Source organism: Syzygium oleosum, unplaced genomic scaffold (genome assembly GCF_021117445.2).
Source record: "Syzygium oleosum isolate NSW1041296 unplaced genomic scaffold, Sole_v2.1 Sole_v2.40, whole genome shotgun sequence".
Taxonomy (NCBI): domain Eukaryota; kingdom Viridiplantae; phylum Streptophyta; class Magnoliopsida; order Myrtales; family Myrtaceae; genus Syzygium; species Syzygium oleosum.
In genome coordinates, this window is record NW_026607524.1 from 1,702,600 (window position 1) to 1,713,049 (window position 10,450).

A 10,450-nucleotide genomic window follows, 5' to 3' on the forward strand; every position below is an offset into this window, starting at 1 on the left:
CAAATCAACATCCAACATCTATTTCAACTTAATCTAGCAATCAAGACTCGCCAACGCTCATTCTAGAAGTTCAAACGCACTAAAACATTAACTAGCTAAATTACCCAATGCAAGTTAAACATCCTAAACAAGGGATTAGATGTTAACTTACTCGTCTAAAAACGACGACAACGTGAGGACGACGGCAACAACACGAGTTGTCCGTGGCGGCCTCGGCTTGACACGGCAAGTGGCAAACGGCAGTGAACGGCACACGGCGATCTACGGGGCTCAAGGATGGTGGCATGAGGGGCTGGTGGGTGCACGGCGGTGGTGGGATGATTCAGCCGTGAGAGAGGGAGAGAGAGAATAAGAGAGAAAGTGAGGAGAGAGATCAATGGTTGAGATTAGTTCTTGATGCCCAAGCAAAGATCAAAGGCTAGGATGTGTTCTTGATGCCCAAGCAAAGATCAAGGGCTAAGATCAAGCCTTGCTCTCCAAGTTCCATCCAACGGCCAAGATTTAATCTAACAAAAATGTTTCTAGAAGGGCAAGTTAGCAAATAATTTTCGATGGCCAATTCGTAAAAATTATGAGACGACGTCCTATAGTTCGGGTGTGATATCCTTGAGCACTCGACACGCGAAATCGGATCATAATTCGTGGCTGAAATCAATCAATCGCAACTATAGTTTATCTCGAACTAACGGGCGGCTGCTAGAAATAAATTTTTCGATAGCCTTTCCCCTTTGGTTAGTATTCCCTAGGTGATCAGGCCAGAGCGAGAATTAACTAATAGAGCGTCGATGAAATCACCATTTCATAAATCACCAAATTTGATCGAATTTTCAGGATATCACACGTGTCATGTTCGAATTTCCGCTCTGTGATTCTTGTTATATCTCGTGTGTTGCAAACAGATCGTGTGCAACATTGCGAATCCTACTTGTAGTCTCACCATCTCTACCTTATGCATTCACCCTAATGAACTTTTCAACTTCTCCTCGCACCATGTCATCATTTGCTTCTGGTCTCTTTTGATTGAGGGACAAAAAGACAATGGAAGAACAGCAATTTTGGTGAGAAGTGTACATAAAATTGGTTTTATGAAATCTATATCCACTAATTCATCGGAGAAATTGGAGGGAAAAGTGGAAATGCGGCGAGAATGCCAATGCTGACTTGTTTTTTTGGTTACTTCTGGTGGGTGTTGAACTCATCCTTGATGGATGAATAATGCCTAACTTTTGCTGATATGGCATTCGCCTCGGGACAACTCAAAGAGATTTTTGCCTTAAAGGAGGGACTTCACCATTCCAATGATAACTTTAAGACAGCTTGGTCCACACTAATAATCCTTCCTAAATAATTTTAAAAAAATTTGTCGACAAAAAAAAAAAACGGACTTATTGGCACGACATGCATAAGGTAAATAGAGTTGTGATAAGTTAAGAAATAGTCCTTAAACGTTTTGACCGTTGGTCCGTAGAATTCTTACTTCTAATTTTGGTCAATTAAATCTCTCATGTTCTAGACAAACGTACAATCAAGTCCTCGACTTTCTGTCAGTGAATTTTCAATGTCGGAAATCCAATGGTGACTCTTAAGGTCCGTGGCCACATGGCATTTAAAAAGGGTCAAATGGGAAACACGTAGGGTGTCCAGTGTTAGAAGCCCATCGGCGACAAGTTAAGGACTTGGTTGCATTTTTTCTTTCGAATGCTAAAAACGTAATGTTTTTATCGGTAGCTAAAAACTTGATTCATCTTATAAAATGTTAAGCTCGTGTCAAAACATTAAGGATTGATTTTGCACTTATCCCGATAAAAGATATTAACATGTTTTGCTATCCTTTTTATTCTCAAAAATAAAAATTCCATCATATTTGTCGACGCTTGATCAACTTTAGCAAATAATATAAAATATATATTCATCGACCAGAAGCAAATGACACGACATGAATTGTTGTTTGAACATAAAATCATATGAACCGGTGTCCTTCACACACTTGTTACATGTACTTACTCAAAAAACATTTGATTTTTAAAATATGAATTGTGCATATTACGAAAATAGTCAATATATTGAATATTATAGTATTTCATTATTTGATTGCTCCACAAGTGTCGTGGGGCACTTAATCAACAAATTCCTTACACGTTTTTATACTACACATATCTCTGTAGATGTTCAATGCATAAGATAAACGAAGATACAAGATCGAAAGCAGGCCATGGATAATAAGTTCCTTTCTGAACTAGAATTCTATGGGATCTCTGAAACGATTCCCCAATAAAGGCCAAAAAGTTTTTTAATTCAATCATAATCTCTTTTTAATTCCTCTCAAGAGTAAGATGGCGACAGCCAAAACGTCAACGTAAGTTGCGGTTGATTCATGTGCTGTTTCATCCCATGACCAAATCAATCAAGCTCGTTCAAATTGCTGATTCTTTTGTGCCCCCATTAATGCCTCTACATCAAATCCAGCAGTTCTTTCCATGGAGGATAAAATTGGATATAATGTACCTTTTGTCTTTTACATAACTATTTTAGTAATGACATATTACATGACAGTGAAAAGCAGGACATTTACAGCTCCAAGGTGTGAAAAATTACTCAATCACTCGTAAACCTATTATATGGATATCAATTTAACTCTAAACTTTTTTAATATTGCCAATTTAATCCTAAATCTTTGCGCGAAGTTTCAATGAAATCTTTTCGTTCAATTTTGTCCAGAAATCGCTGACATTGGTGGTCCAGTAATCACTAACCATTCTACGTGGCACACTGCCCCGTTAGCAATTCTCGGTGAAAATTCGTCAAAAAGGCTACGTTGGAATTTCGCACAAAATTTTAGGACTAAATTGACAAAATTGAAAAAAGTGCAGGATTGAATTTGCATCTGTACAATATGTTTAGGACTGATTGGACAATTTCTCCCTCGAACATCTCTACCCTTCTATTCCTTAGATAGATTGAGAGTAAAGATGGTGATTTGCTTGACGATGAATGTCAGTGGTTCGAATATGCATAATGTGTGCTTTTAGTGATCGGTATACTTTTCACAAGTCATCAAATATGCTCTAATAATGTAACTTTCCATGTTTCATACAAAACTCGAAGTTATTCTATTTCCGATTTTTTGTATGCTTTGAATACACTCTAATGAACATATGAGACTATGAGTTTTGTCACGACCTATCCTCGGGTGCACCACGTAGGGGTTCCCCTAATAGATTATTAAGTCTAGACCTAATTCGGGCTCTCCTAAGCCCACACCAATTCGCAACTTATGGTTCAAGTTTTTAACATGCAAATGATTTTCAATTAGAAGTCGTCACTAATCAATTTACGGTGGGTCGATTAGTAATCCAAGTAAAGTATTGGGAGAATTACTTTACTCCTAAGAATTATAAATTATGAATTCGGGGACTTGATTACACTAGATTACTCAACGCCCTTTCGTTACCTTTTCTTTTCATGGAAAAATATTTATGCAGGCAGTTTGAATGCAGGTGCACAACCATTATTTAACACTCAATTATTGAAGCGATAAATAAATTGCAAGAAAATGGAGGAATTAATTAGCTCGAAACAACGTAAGCATTTGTAATATTAGCTAGAAAATGACATTGACATTCTAAATATGATTTCTAATTAACATGCAATTTCACTCAATATTCTTTTTAGGGTTTTCTCTTATTTAAATGAAAACTAAAATATATGAAATGTATGTAATGCAATTACTCTAAATGTAATGACGTATAAGATATGTCTATTTTAACATGACAAACAATTTATGAATCTAATTCTACATGACATGGACATGATATATTTTTGTATTTTTTAATTAAAATTCGTAATTAAAAAATACCATTATTTAAACATGCAATTTAGACTAAGGAAAGAAATCTAATCTATTCCAAGACAATGTTTTTGGTATTTTTTAATTAAATTCAGAATTAAATATTACTCTAAATAATCTATCAAGATTAGAATAATATCTAACTTAGACTAGGAAGTAATCTACATTAAATCCTAATTTAAACTAGAATATAATTCTAATCTTCTAGAATCAATTTAAACAGGAGGCCTATCAAAACTTTCCTAATCTATTCGAAGAAAGCAAATAAAATCTACTCTAAACATGTAAAGTAATCTATCAAAATCTATTCTTTTTTGTATTTTTCTTTAGCAAAACAACTAAACATAGATAAACACCCATCATATAACATCCTCACAATCCACAAAATTTATCTTATCTGTTTAAATTTGGAAACAGAATAAACCGGCGATCATATCCAAGTGGTTCTGGATATTGATGGAAGGTTTTCTGTATGAATTTGGAAACAAAATAAATCAACTATCGTATTCAAGTGGTTATGGATAAAATTGAAGATTTTCCGTGCCGCCAGAGATCGTATCTCGTGGTTAGAGTTTGGATTGCCGTCCAAGCACTGTTAAGTTAGGAAAGTTCCATAACTCGAGGATATTCGAATATTTTACGGATGCGGTATACCATTCACAGATCCAATTAAGATTGCAATATCTACAAATTAGGCAATGACATATTTGAATTGATATCGGATAAAATTCTTACCTAATTTGCGGATACTTTCCAAGTTCGAACTGTTGGAAATATGGGATAAATTGATGGGTGAATGAATGAGAAATTGATGCTCAAAGAACACCCTTGAGTTGGAAGTGGGAAGTGGAAAAACACTATTCCCACATCGGAAAAGAAAGAAGGCTATGGAGTGCTTTATATACAGTTACACTTATTTTAAGTGGTAATTATCATAGCACAAACTCTCTGCCTCGCGCGCAGGCGCAGGGGGGGTGCAAATCCGACGCCCGACAAGTTGAAACTTGGACGCGAGCGCACATCCCGCGTACACGATTGCAGGACCGAAAAGTGGGCCTCGCGACGAGCCCAATTTTGCCTTCTGATTTATTTTTTCAACTCAAACTGTTACGAATTTCGTAACGTGCGGCAGATTTAATCAACCGTTATTCCCATGCGTATTGATTTTATAACGGCAGAATTAATCGTCCGTTATTCGTATTGATTTTATAACGGCAGAATTAATCGTCCGTTATTCGTATTGATTTTATAACGGCAGATTTAATCGTCCGTTATTCGTATTGATTTTGTAACGATAGATTTAATCGGCCGTTATTATTCCCGAAATGCTCTCCCCTGCGTTCTATTTTTATCGAAATCATTCTTCCTCTGTTTTTACACACGCTCTCTGCATTTGCACTGTTTTTCGGTAGTGTTCATTTCGAGTTTGTTCAAGTTCGCCGGAAGCTTGGAAGTGCCGTGCTCTCTTCTTCGCTGTCAACCGTTGTATCCTGGGAGACAGACGTTCACGAAACCTCGGTCGCGTACTGGAGGGAACGAATCTGTTTTTAAGGAAACTGTGTCAAACACAGGCCTCGGTATTCATTTGTATCGATTCCAACTTTGTTATTGCAATTTCGTTTCTTTACAATACTGTATTGTTTGTAATATTTATGCTAATGCCGATTTGAATTTTCGCAACAATCTTAAAACAGATTCGCGCTTTTAGAAATTCAAATGGCTATGGGTAAAGAAGTCGTGGATGTGGCCTGCTGGAAACGATGGTGTCGATGTGGCTGCTGACAACATCGCCAAAAACTCTGCCTATGCCTCAGCTGTCCAACTGTCTGGCTCGTCCTCTGTCCATCCTGCGGTTTCTGTCCACCACGGTGAGAAACCTGAAAAGTTCGACGGATCGAACTTTAAAAGGTGGCAACAGAAGATGTTGTTTTATTTAACAACTTTGAATCTTGCGAGATTCTTGATTGAGGAAGCTCTAAGATATCCGATGGAGAAACGGATAAGCAAGCCTTCAACTTTGTTGAAGCCTGGAAGCACTCGACTTCTGTGCGGAACTATGTCATGAATGGTTTACATGACTCACTGTACAATGTCTATTGTGCAAAAAAGACGGCAAAGGAGTTATGGGAAGCCTTGGACCGGAAATATAAAACAGAGGATGCCGGAGCAAAGAAATTTGTTGTCGGTCGATTCCTTGATTATAAGATGGTGGACTTTAAGACTGTGATGAGTCAAGTGCAAGAAATTCAAGTGATCTTGCATGAAATTCTGGCTGAGGGAATGATCTTGAGTGAAACCTTCCAAGTGGCTGCTATTATTGAAAAGCTACCTCCTGGGTGGAAGGATTTCAAGAACTATCTCAAGCATAAGTGAAAGGAAATGAACCTGGAAGAGCTGATTGTTAGACTTCGAATTGAAGAAGACAATAGAGGATTTGAACGCAAAGGGTTCAATCCTACTACAGCTAAGGCAAATGTTGTGGAGCTTAGGCAAGGCCACAAGAACAAGAAGATTGCCAAGCCAAAGTTGGGACCAAAAGGAGGAGTTTCCAAGAACAAGTTTCAAGGAAAATGCTTCAACTGTGGTAAAATGGGGCATAGATTTATGGAATGCGAGACTTAGAAGAAGAAGAATTATGAGACAAATATTGTGAGTGGCATCGCTCAAGACGTGTCAAACATAAACCTTTCTGCAATGGTTTCTGAAGTAAACTTAGTTGGGTCCAATCCGAAGGAATGGTGGATTGACACTGGTGCTACTAGGCACATATGCTCCAATAAGGACCTGTTCACAAATCTTGAACCAATTAATGGGGAAAAGGTTTTTATGGGAAACTCTGCCTCTTCTGCTGTCGAAGGCCAAGGGAAGGTGTTGCTGAAGATGACCTCAGGAAAAGAGCTGACTCTAAACAATGTTCTTTATGTGCCAGAAATCCGAAAGAACCTGGTTTCTGGGTCTCTGTTGAACAAGCATGGATTTCGTATGGTATTTGAGTCAGATAAAGTTATTTTGTCTAAATCCGGAATGTATGTGGGGAAGGGATATGTAACTGATGGGCTTTTTAAGCTCAATGTAATGACAATTATCAATAAAGATAATAAGTCTTCCGTTTATTTGCTTGAGTCTTCCAATTTATGGCATGTTAGACTAGGACACGTTAATTATGATACATTGCGTAGATTAATTAACTTGGAACATATACCTTCATTTCAAATTGATTCAAAACATAAATGTGAAATTTGTGTTGAGGCAAAATTAACGAGATCATCATTTCAAACAATTGAAAGAAACACCGAACCCCTTGAATTAATTCATAGTGATGTTTGCGATTTGAAATTCGTACAAACGAGAGGTGGTAATAAATATTTTATTACCTTTATCGATGATAACACTAAATACTGTTATGTGTATTTGCTTAAAAGCAAAGATGAAGCCTTAGAGAAATTTATTCTCTATAAGAATGAAGTTGAAAATCAACTTAATAAGAGAATTAAAAGATTGAGAAGTGATAGAGGTGGCGAGTATGAAGTACCAATTGGTGAATTCTGTGCACAACACGGAATTATACATGAAATAACTGCGCCTTACTCTCCTCAATCAAATGGTGTTGCTGAACGTAAAAATCGCACATTGAAAGAAATGATGAACGCGATATTACTAAATTCAGGTTTGCCTCAAAATATGTGGGGAGAAGCTATATTGTCAAGCAATTACCTTTTAAATAAGGTACCTCGAAAGAAAGAGGATAAAACCCCTTATGAGTTATGGAAAGGTAGGAGACCATCCTACAAACACTTACGAGTGTGGGGGTGTCTTGCAAAAGTGGCGGTTCCAACACCAAAGAAGACAAAGATAGGTCCTAAAACGGTGGACTGTATCTTTATAGGCTATGCACATAACCGTAATGCATATCGATTTCTTGTGCATGAATCAAAAATTTCAGATATACACAAGAATACGATCATGGAATCTAGGAATGCATCATTCTTTGAAAATGTATTTCCTTGTAAATCCAATGATGGATCAAGTTCATCTAAACGAAAGAATGAAACTATGAATGAAGAAAGTCACGATTCGGCTCATGAAATTCATGACTCAGACCATGAACTAGAACCGACACGTAGCAAAAGAGCAAGAGTGGAAAAATCTTTTGGAAATGATTTTCTAACTTATTTGTTAGAAAAGGAACCATTAAATTATGCAGAAGCTGTAAATTCTTCTGAGGGACCTCTTTGGAAAGAAGCAATAAAAAGTGAAGTTGATTCTATTTTGCAGAATCATACTTAGGAGCTAGTGAATCTTCCTCCTGGTTGTAAGCCTTTAAAGTCCAAATGGATTTTTAAAAGGAAAATGAAAGCAGATGGCTCCATTGATAAGTACAAAGCCAGACTAGTGATCAAAGGATACAAACAACGAGAAGGCTTAGATTACTTTGATACTTATTCTCCTGTGACGAGAATAACTTCCATTAGGATGATACTTGCAATTGCAGCATTGCGAAATCTCGAAGTACATCAAATGGATGTAAAAACAGCTTTCCTAAATGGTGATTTGGATGAAGAAATCTACATGGAACAACCTGAGGGTTTTATAGTTCCAGGACAAGAAAGGAAAGTCTGTAAACTGGTGAAATCATTGTATGGCCTAAAACAAGCACCAAAGCAGTGGCATGAAAAGTTTGATAATGCAATGATTACCAATGGTTTTAAGATCAATGAATGTGATAAATGTGTCTACATTAAAGAGACGACAAATGGCTATGTCATTTTGTGTCTTTACGTAGATGACATACTAATTGTTGGTAGTGATGATAAAATGATCAAATCTACCAAGTATATGTTGAATTCAAGATTTGACATGAAAGATATGGGACCTACTGATATGATTTTAGGAATTAAAATCACAAGAACATCAGAAGGTCTTATTTTAAACCAGTCACACTATGCGGACAAGATTCTTGAAAAATTCAACATGAATGATTCTGGTATTGCTAGAACACCATTAGACAATAGTCTTCATCTTTCCAAGAATAGAGGAGAGGGTATTTCTCAAGTAGAGTACTCTAGAGTTGTTGGAAGTCTAATGTACTTAATGAGTTGTACTAGACCAGACATTGCCTATACGGTTGGTAAATTAAGTAGATATACAAGCAATCCGAGTGCTGACCATTGGAAAGCAATAGTGAGAGTATTCGGGTACTTACGATATACTCGGAATTATGGCTGCATTATACCGAGATACCCAGTGCATTACGGAAGGATATAGTGATGCGAACTGGATATATGATATAAAAGACTCAAAATCTACTAGTGGATATGTATTCACACTAGCAGGAGCAGCCGTATCTTGGAAATCCTGTAAACAAACTGTTATCGCTAGATCCACAATGGAATCTGAATTTATAGCATTAGATAAATGTGGTGAAGAGGCTGAATGGCTACGCCATTTCTTAGAGGATATTCCAAAATGGCAAAAACTGTGCCACCAATAAGTATACATTGTGATAGTCAATCTGCGATTGGAAGAGCACGAGTAATATGTATAATGGTAAGTCTAGACATATACGTTGTAGACATAATACCATTAGACAACTACTCTCAACAGGAATTATCTCTATTGACTACGTAAAGTCAAGGGATAATATTGCGGATCCGCTAACCAAAGGGTTAAACAAAGAGTTAGTTGAGAAATCGACAAGAGGAATGGGACTGAAGCCCATGAAAGAATAAGTTGGTATAAAGGAAACCTAACCTAGTTGACTGGAGATCCCAAGATCTAGGTTCAAAGGGACAACCTAATTATATAAACTTAGTGATGTCACTGTGGGGGTTATCCCTAAAACCATTCCTATATAAAATAACAGTGATATTGTAATTGAAAGGATAGCATTTTGCTTTAATGATTCTTAAGTGGAGTAAACAAATTACTCAAAATTAAGTAATCACCTATGTGAGAGAGAAGTGGGGCCGCTTCAAAGGAGAATTATTTAAGGGCTAAATTCTTTAGAAACTCTTGCAGAACCAGGTTGATGTTCATGGCCAAAGCGAACATAACTATGAGAACTGAACAAACGTTTAGATGATTCATGTGTGAAGTATATGGTTCATTTACATAAGAAAGCTGGACAGTTCAAGGACATCATGTCTACTGGACAACTAGTAAAGTAAATATACTTTCACAAGGGAGGGTTCAAAGGGTAATACCTACCTATCCTATGCAGGTTTCAATTGTTGAACACTATCACAGAGTCAAAACTAAAACAATTTTCATTCATGTGGGGGATTGTTGGAAATATGGGATAAATTGATGGGTGAATGAATGAGAAATTGATGCTCAAAGAACACCCTTGAGTTGGAAGTGGGAAGTGGAAAAACACTATTCCCACATCGGAAAAGAAAGAAGGCTATGGAGTGCTTTATATACAGTTACACTTATTTTAAGTGGTAATTATCATAGCACAAACTTTCTGCCTCGCGCGCAGGCGCAGGGGGGGTGCAAATCCGACGCCCGGCAAGTTGAAACTTGGACGCGAGCGCACATCCCGCGTACACGATTGCAGGACCGAAAAGTGGGCCTCGCGACGAGCCCAATTTTGCCTTCTGA